General features: G+C 39.9%; 1 non-coding gene across 1 annotated transcript; it reads right to left on the reverse strand.

The window, feature by feature from the left end:
- Positions 1 to 4,776: 4,776 nt before the first annotated feature.
- LOC122064370 lies at positions 4,777 to 4,883 on the reverse strand. Its single transcript, XR_006135673.1, has one exon. It is a non-coding gene; the product is annotated as a small nucleolar RNA R71 (small nucleolar RNA).
- Positions 4,884 to 9,133: the final 4,250 nt, after the last annotated feature.

Consider the following 9,133-nt stretch of genomic DNA (forward strand, 5'->3'; position numbering starts at 1 on the left):
ATACCAGGGCCACCGCCATCTCAGCAGATTATGGCCGGCTTCGGAGGGAGGTACGATTGGTGAACACGAGGTTAGATTATTACGATCACCGCTTCGACTTTAACTCCAGGCCTCCAGCGAACTTGGTGATCATCGACGACGATGACGACGACCAGTGAGGGGTTGGCTTGCCCACACTAGCTGTTTATCCATTTTTCTCTCCTTTTTGTAGACATTGTGTATTTATTTAGCTCATTCCTTGTAATTGCAATGTAACTTGATTTTCATTTATGGAATGAAACAGCTTTGGATATTGGACTATTATAATGTTTTCATATGTGGAGTTCCTGTGTGGTTTTGTGGTGATGTGACTTTTCTATTTTTGCTCTTTGTTATATTATTATCTGTTGTTTATCAGGTTTTGTGTAAAATTTTTGGAAATCCCACTTTACGCCGTTATGCTGTCGAAATTTCGTCGAACTAGTACTTTATAGGTTATAGTACCCACCTAATTACCCTTTATCTACACTCACGCATGCCATGAATGCCACTTATAATATAACTCCATTTTTATACTTCCTTTCTTTGACTTTTAACCTTTAAAGCTTTTATATTTGCCCAACCCCATTTTCCTATTATAGAATCTACGGGATTCTAATGGTATGCTGTGAGTGGAGCAGAGCATCACGCTCTGATACCACCGTTTGTCACACCCCGTTCGCGCTGAACCGGAGCGGTGACCGAGTTAACACCGGTTAACCCAAACCTGCCAGGATCATCAGACACTGTATTCCACCACAGCATACACACACTAACATCAACTCATCAAATCAGCGGAAGACTAAGTTTTACCTGTAATAATTCCCATATACCTGATACCCAAATGGCGATACCATAATTATATACATTTGGGCCCGAAGGCATGATATATATACACAAAAAGAATAAAGTTTGAATATCAAATATATACAGGAAATTATCAAAACATCAGAGTACACAGCCCGGCATCGGTATCAAGGCGGGAGCTCAGCTCGGCCTCAGAACCGCTGCCCCGCAACACAGCTCTCACACGCGCAGTCTACGCCGTGCTCAAACTCCTCAGGGGTCCACCAGTCCTCCTCAGGGAACTCGACGGTGGGACCCACCCCCTGCTCCTCAGATGCATGACCTGTAAAATCATCTAAAAAGGGGTGTACACGTGGAATGAGCTCACTAGCTCAGCAAGTAGAGAGGTGGACTACACACAACAGTCCACACATCACAACACATCATATGCACTACATGCCATGCAAGTCATTTTAAATCACACACACCTAATCAACATTACTAAGTCTTTGGTTTTAGTGCTACTACAACCACAGTGCGCGTATACTCCGGGTACGAGCCGCGAACTCCCTCCCGCGATACGCCCATAGGGCTGTTGGAGAAGGCCCACCGTGAGTACTCGGAAAAATAAAGACAATGCCGTCCACCGGCTCTCAACAGAAATGTAAATAAATTAAATGACAGTGCTGACTCCAGCAATTTAAAAGCAGTACGATTGGCCCTCTTGAAATACCACCGGGGTTGCCGGCTGTCCTACACGACTCGCCGGGCGTAATGCCTAACCGCCACAGTGTCCGACAACCGCGACCCCTGCCTCCCCCCAAATGGCAACCCAACACCTCAACCCCTGTTGGGAAGGGTCGTAGCACGGGATGGTGAGAATCCTAATACCGCATGCTCCTATATGCAGTACGACTGCATAGTGCCTCCGTGTCCCATACCACGGGCCACCAATGCATTCGTTTCCAAGCCGACCACGGCATCTAGTCTATCAAGGCATTATGCAACATGATGTACACATTCAACATATAACGTCACACTCAAATTTCATTTGAAAAGTAAACATAGCATATATGCACATCAATGAGTGAAATGACTAATCTATATAGCGCATTCATGATGACATGACTAAATTAGATATAGTTACATGAATGCCAAACAAATGCCTTGGAACAAGGCCAAACGTCCTCTCTCCACTTACCTGTAGCGTACAAGGATTCCCGTTCGGTACGGGCGAGATCCGGAGCGAATCGGGAAGGCTTTGGTCAACCTAACAAAATTGAGTGGGGTTAGTACTTCACCATTTTAGAATCAAAATTAATGAAATCCAACGTCAAAATCGTGTTTAGAACGTCGAAAGAAGGTCCCACGTCCGATTTGGGCTCGATCGGACCAAAAAATCACATTCTGGCCACTCGGGTGGGTCACTCAGGTGGGTTGTCTACCCACCGGTCCTACCCGCCGGTTTGGCCAGGGACCCCCCTGGTCCTCTCAGGTGGGTGTCTCAGGTGGGTTGTCTACCCACCGGTCCTACCCGCCGGTTTTGGCAGAAAAACCCCAGTTTCTTCTCAACTTCCTCCATTCCTTGGGGACCCAAATAGGGCTTTTCTCAACCCATTCTTCACACCCTTAGAGTCCTATAGGATGGTTCTAGCTTAGATTTAAGTTAGATTCAAGTGAGGGGAACCATCTTACCTTCTTTGCTCAAGAATGACTTCAAACCCTTCAAAAACACTTCCAACTCACAATGCTCCTTCTACCTTGTTAATATCTCTTCAAATCCTTCAAGATCAACACATAAATCATCTATTAAACCTTAGATTCATCATTTCAAAGGGTGTTTACAAGATCTTGAGAAACCATACTCGAATCAAGGGTTTAAAGCGTGGTTATGGTGAATGTTCATCAAACCCAACTTTTCTTACTTCCAACTGTAGATCTCGAGTTGAAGATTACTCTCCCGGCACCGGAATGGCAAGATCGAGCTTCGGCGCCACTGAAATCCTCCCTTTCTTCCTCTTCCTTTCTTCTTCCCTTTCCTTTTTCTCTTTCTCTTTACTTTTCTCACCAAACGTACGGGGTAATAAATGGAAGAAAAGAAGTCATAAAGCTTTATATACTATTCCTACTTAAGTGAATAGTGATGGATGGGTCACTCAGGTGGGTGGGGTACCCACCTGTCATACCCACCCGAGAGTCAAAACTTGGGATTTTGACCGGGCTCGGACCTCGGCTCAAACCCCACCCCAGGCATACATTGTAGCCAACGTATATATCTTAAAATATAGATATAATACCTGTTTTATCCGTACATAGCCTTATGGTAGGTGCACGTACACGGTTTGGGCACTCCCGTCTCTTCTGGCACTGGCTCGGACTTGTCAGGCCAGCCGGTGTTTAAGGTCACCCGTGCCATCATAACCCATAAGGAACCCGCTCTAACATCCTCTGGCTCGGTTCCTGCATGGTTAAACCGGTTCAACCGCGAAATCAGACCGGGTTTAAGAAGCGGGATATTAAACTTTTCTTTCTTAATTTAGAATTTTAATTTCAGTCATTACATTATTTGCTTTCCCTTTCCCCCAAGGTTCATGGCTAGTGTATGTATTGGTTTTTTCCCTCCTAGCCATAGAACCATCATTTTATTGTTTTTATTTTAATTGCCTCTCTTTCCCTAAAGCCAAGTAGAATAACCCTTGTAAGAGTGACTCTCTGATCAAGTAGGGAAGCTCATATTATGATGCATCCCTCAGGCTAAGTATAAAAACCTACTTGTGAGACTCTCTCTAACTTTATCCCCTTTCTTTTACTTTATTTTTATTTTGGCATTTCTTTTCCTTCATTGCTTTTTAATTGCGTGGGTTGTTTATTTTCAGTTATTTATTTATTTAATTTTAATTGCATGGCTTGCGTATTTAAATTCTTAGATGACGAATGGTTAGGACGTTATTTTAGATACATATGTTTGGGATGGTAGTTAGAATTAGATCACAACCATTAATCAGTTCACTTTCGCATTATTAAAATAAGCCAAAAATAAAGTGGTTGCTCTCCTTGTGTTCGACCCGTAGCTACATTGATCAGTACGCTTGCGGTTACATTTAAAATCCTAACAAGTTTTTGACGCCGTTGCCAGGAAAATAGTTACATGTTATTTTTCACTTTCTTTTGGTAAATCAGAGTGCTTTGTTTGCTTTGTTTTATTTTTCTTTTTCTTCTATTGAATTCCTGATAATAACAACTTGCAATAATAGTTGTATCGGTGGAGGTCGCCAAGCCTCATAGTATGATAAAGATAGGTTTCGCCCTGTAGTAGTACCTCAGGAATTGACCTGAGCAACTCTGGATCCCTGTCGGTAAGCTCAAAATAAATAAATAAATAAATAAAAATAAAACAAAAAAAATCAAAAAAAAAATTTTTTAAAAAAAATTTCTTTTCATTCTTTTGTGATTGTCTTACTCTAGTTTGGGTGGTTTTTTGTTGCATGAGTGTTAGGTGGGTACGTAATACTAAGAATCGGTTAGAAAGAAGAGATCCAACAAGTAGTGACCCTATACGTTTGCTCTCTTTAAAACCTTTCAATATGGGAGACCAACAGCAAAACCCTCTACCTAAAACTCTCTGAAAGATAGGTTCTACCCTGCTAGAGCATCCCAACCTTCCTGCATAGTTCTACCACAAGCCCAGGGCAATAATTTTGAGCTCAAATCTCAGTACATCACTATGCTGCCCCACTTCCATGGGCTGCCCTCTGAGGATGCATACCTATTTCTCTGGGAATTTTAGGAGATTTGTGTTCTAGTTAAGGTCCAACAGTTGACTGATGATGCTATAAAATTTAGGTTCATAATTTTGCGCTCAAGGACCAAGCTAAGAAATGGATCTATGGTCTGCCTACCAATTCCATTGCCACATGGAATGAGTTTACTATAGCCTTCCTGAAAAAGTTCTTTCCTTTGCATAAAACCAATAAACTCAAGAGAGACATTCTTCAATTCAGGTAGAGACCTAGTGAGTTGTTCTCCAAATTTATGGAGAGATTTAAGGACTTCCTTCAGGAATGCCCCCACCATGGAATTGATAATGGCAACTTTGTCAATCATTTATGAGGGTATTGATTATCAGACCAAGCAGTTGTTAGAGTCTATGTGCCCTGGAGGTTTTACATCTTTTACAGATGAAGACGATGCTTGGAACTTTTTGCTTGAATTGGTTGAGAAAACTAGAGAATGAGAGTCTACTCAAGAAATTGAGAGGACAAATAAAGGTTACCTTGTAAAAGATATTGTGGCAAAAGAGGCTCAACTTAAGAGTCTTATTAAGAGACTTGAAGCCATAGTAGTCAAAGGACCTGCCCAACTGAACTAAATAAATCATTCTATGCCTATGTGTAGTTGGTGCCAATCTCCCACTCATGTGATGGAGGAGTGCCCTAATATTTTTCGTGTGAATGGTTTAAATATAGGTCCTAAAAATGTGAATGCTAGGTCCCAAAACAACCCTTATAGTCAGACCTATAATACAGGATGGAGGAACCATCCTAACTTCTCTTGGAATCAAGCCAATAATCAATTAGGTTCTAATTTTCAACCCTTGAGTCAAGGTTAGTTTGTTCCCCAACAAGCCAATCAAAGGAACATGCCCCCCAATCAGCAGAACAACTTTAGGATCCCCACTCAATCTACTATTCCACCACCTCTCGTAAATCAACCTCCATGATTATGAGAGGTGGTGGTGATTTGGCTAGGCTTTCTTCTTTAGAGAAAAGCATGGAACTTTTCATGAGTACTTTCATGACAAGCCAAAATAACCTAGAGAAACAAATCTCCCAACTTGCTAATGTTTTGCATGAAAGGGAGAAAGGGAAGATGCCTAGTCAGCCTAAACCAAATTCTAGGAATGAGAATATGAATCATCAACCAATTTTAAATTAGTTGAATTCAATTCAAAAGAGTCCACAACAAGAGCCTTCCAACCAATGTAATGTTGTTTATGCTCTTAAGAGTGAACAAGAGTACCAATAGAGTGTTCATAAATCTTCCTCATCTATTACTCATGTTAGCTCTCATTCTGTTGAGAACACAAGTGTGCTTCTTATTCCAGGTTCGTCTGATGAACCTAAAGCAACTAAAGATGATTTGGGTGAGGAAACCATGATTCTTCTGAAAAAGAGCAAAATCCTAACACTACTTATGTTTCTCCTATTCCCTTTCCTAATCGGTTGGTAAACAAAAAGAAAACTGCTTCCATAGAAAAAATTTTAGAAGTCTTCAAAAGGGTAGAAGTGAACATCCGTTTTTTAGATGACATATCCCAGATCTCTGCCTATGCAAAGGTCCTGAAAGATTTGTGTACTCATAAGCGTATCACTAGTGTGCCCAAAAAGGCGTTCTTGGCAAGCAATATTAGTTCTATAATTACTCAGCCTATAGCCACCAAATATAAGGATCTAGGGAGCCCTACCATAGCTTGTGTCATAGGCAATGCCTACATTGAGCATATCTTACTTGACCTTGGCACAAGTGTGAATCTTTTGCCTTACCATGTGTATAAGCAACTAGGATTAGGAGAATTGAGAGTCACTGGAACTACTCTTCAGTTGGCAGATAGATCTGTTAAGATTCCTAAAGGGATGGTTGAGGATGTCTTACTTAAAGTTGGGGAAATTTTATTCCCTATTAATTTCATTGTTTTCGACATCCAATCAGTTGCCAACATTCAGGACCAGATCCCAATTATTCTTGGCAGACTGCTCCTTGCAACCAGCTATGCCATAATTAATTGTAGGAACGGTACCATGAAACTTTCTTTTGGTAACACTTCTGTGGATTTTAATGTCTTTAGGTTGGGTAAGCAACCAAATCCCTATGAGAAGGAAGTTCATATGCTCCAGAAAATTTCAGATTCCATTGAAACATATTTTGATATTGATTTTGATTTTGAATTTTAAGAGTGTATGGAACAATTGGATGGTTTTGATGATGGAATTATGTCTGAGGTTTGGAGTCTCCAACCACCTATAGAGCTCTTAGAACCCCCTTCTAATTCCATTAACAAACCTTCTATAGTGGAGCTCCCTAAGCTAGATTTTAAAGAGTTGCCCTTTGATTTAAGGTATGCTTTCCTAGGGCCAGACCAGACTCTTCCAGTAATAATTTCTTAAAATTTGACTTCTAGCCAAGAAGAAGAACTACTTGAAGTGTTAAAATATAATAAAGAAGCCTTAGGTTAGACCATGGCTGACATCAAAAGAATTAGGTCTTCTATTGTTCAACATTATATTCACCTCATTGAAGGGTCCAAACTTTCAACGGAACCCTAGAGGAGAGCTAACCTAGTGTTGAAGGAAGTCATTAGAAAAGAAATTCTAAAGTGGATGGATAATGGGATCATTTATTATATTTTTGATAGGGGCAAGGATTTTTGCAATAGATTATTTGAGGTCCTCATGAAGAAATTTGAGATCACCCATAAGTTGAAGCCCTTCATTTTGTTGTCATCTTCTGCTCTGGAAGAGGTCATTGATCTCCATGAACCTCTTTACATAAATGACTAACTTTACCCAGGTATGACTCCCCTTGCATTGTCTTTGCTTTTAATTCTTTCTATGCATTGAGGACATTGCATGACTTAAATGTGGGGGAGGGAAACCAATTTTTGCTTTTTTCACTTTGTTTTATTTGTTTTTCTTTTTGTTTTTGAGCTTGCTAAGGATGAAGTTCTACTTTGGATTTTGCTAATGATCATACCATTTGGTTGCTTGATGTATAAAAATAAAAGTTTTGATTAAGGTACCCATTTTAAACGTATCAAAACCCTGTTGAGAAGAAAGAAACAAGCTTATGTCTTGAGACGGGGCTCTCTTTTGAAAAATAAGAAACCCTTGCTTTATGGTGTTAGACCATATGTAAGTCTGTGGGTTCTTTGTACTCTTGATTTGGAGTTGAGACATTCTTTTTAATTTGGAGTTGATAAATACACAATTTTAAATGAAGTGTGGAAAGTGATATAAATGAAAAGTAAGAATTGATTTTCTTAGAACTAGACAGGGCATTGCGTCTCAGGAAGAGTGGTGTCTTGATCGAAACTCTTAGGGAAGAAATTTCTAAAAGAACTTTAGCATCACTGTCTATGTGGGCATATGTAAGAAGCGAAGCTACATAGTAACTTGGGTGTTTGGTGTTTGCTCCACCATGTTATTCAGGCCAAAAGTAGTGGAGTAGAATAGAGTTTATTAAGCAAAAAAAAGAAGAAAAATTATGCAAATGTCATTAATGCTTGGTAACATGTTTGGTCAAAAACACTCCAACGCCTTAGTCCTTGGTTTCTTATTTATTCATAAGTGGTTTCGCCTTAAGATAAGGATATTTTGGAAGAGACGAGGTGAGTTCTAAATTAAGAAATATGCTGGTGCCTAAAATTGATATGGGATAATAAAAGTTTAAGTGTGGGGGTCCCTTGTAAGACGAATTATCTTTACTTTGGATCGGTATGGCCTTTTCCTTTAGCCAATGTTGGGATTTGTTTATTCTGAATTTTGGGTGTATGTTCACTGCAAACACCCACGAGATAGAACTCGTCCGCTAGGGGTGACCCAGGGGTTTAAAGGCTTGTTGAGCATGCTAAGTGCAACCGTAATTCCTACGAAAGTGAGTTAATTTTTTTTTTTTTTTGCTTGATGACTAGTGAAGTCTAAGTGTGGGGCAATTCTGATGAGTACATTTATGTGTGAAATCTAGGGTAGTAAAACATGCATTTTACATATTTAAAATGGAGCTACCTTGGGTTTTACTCTTTTTTTGCGGATTTTATATTTTTAAGGCCTTAAGGACTATCAGGTGCTATATCTCCAATTTTACACATAAAGAGGTCCTGTTTCTTTTCATGGTTGCGAAGAGGATGAAATTCTGAGCAAGATGTACATGTTCAATTAAAAATACACATTTGTTTGGTCAACCGTACAAGTGATTATTCTTTTCGGGCCAGAAAAAGAATAATGGATCAAAACTAAACCGAGATGCAGAACCTGCCAGTTTGCAGTTATCCCAAGGGTACAAGGAATATTCTAAATGCCAACAAGGATCGATTGACCACACCCTTAAGTGATTAAAGATTTGTTTTTGGTAACAATAATTGCCTAGAGTAGTTGGTGAGTTATGGTGAGCAAAATCCCTTCCTTATTAGGAGGTCTCAAGTTCGAACCTCTTGGCTACAATTTTTTGGAGATTTTTTTTTAAAGATTTTCTCTCTCCTACAAATCATAGGAGATTCTCTCTCCACACTTTTTCTTTCTTCTCTCTCCTCTACCTCATCAACAAGATCAAAAAA

Source organism: Macadamia integrifolia, unplaced genomic scaffold (genome assembly GCF_013358625.1).
Source record: "Macadamia integrifolia cultivar HAES 741 unplaced genomic scaffold, SCU_Mint_v3 scaffold1632, whole genome shotgun sequence".
In the NCBI taxonomy this organism is placed as follows: domain Eukaryota; kingdom Viridiplantae; phylum Streptophyta; class Magnoliopsida; order Proteales; family Proteaceae; genus Macadamia; species Macadamia integrifolia.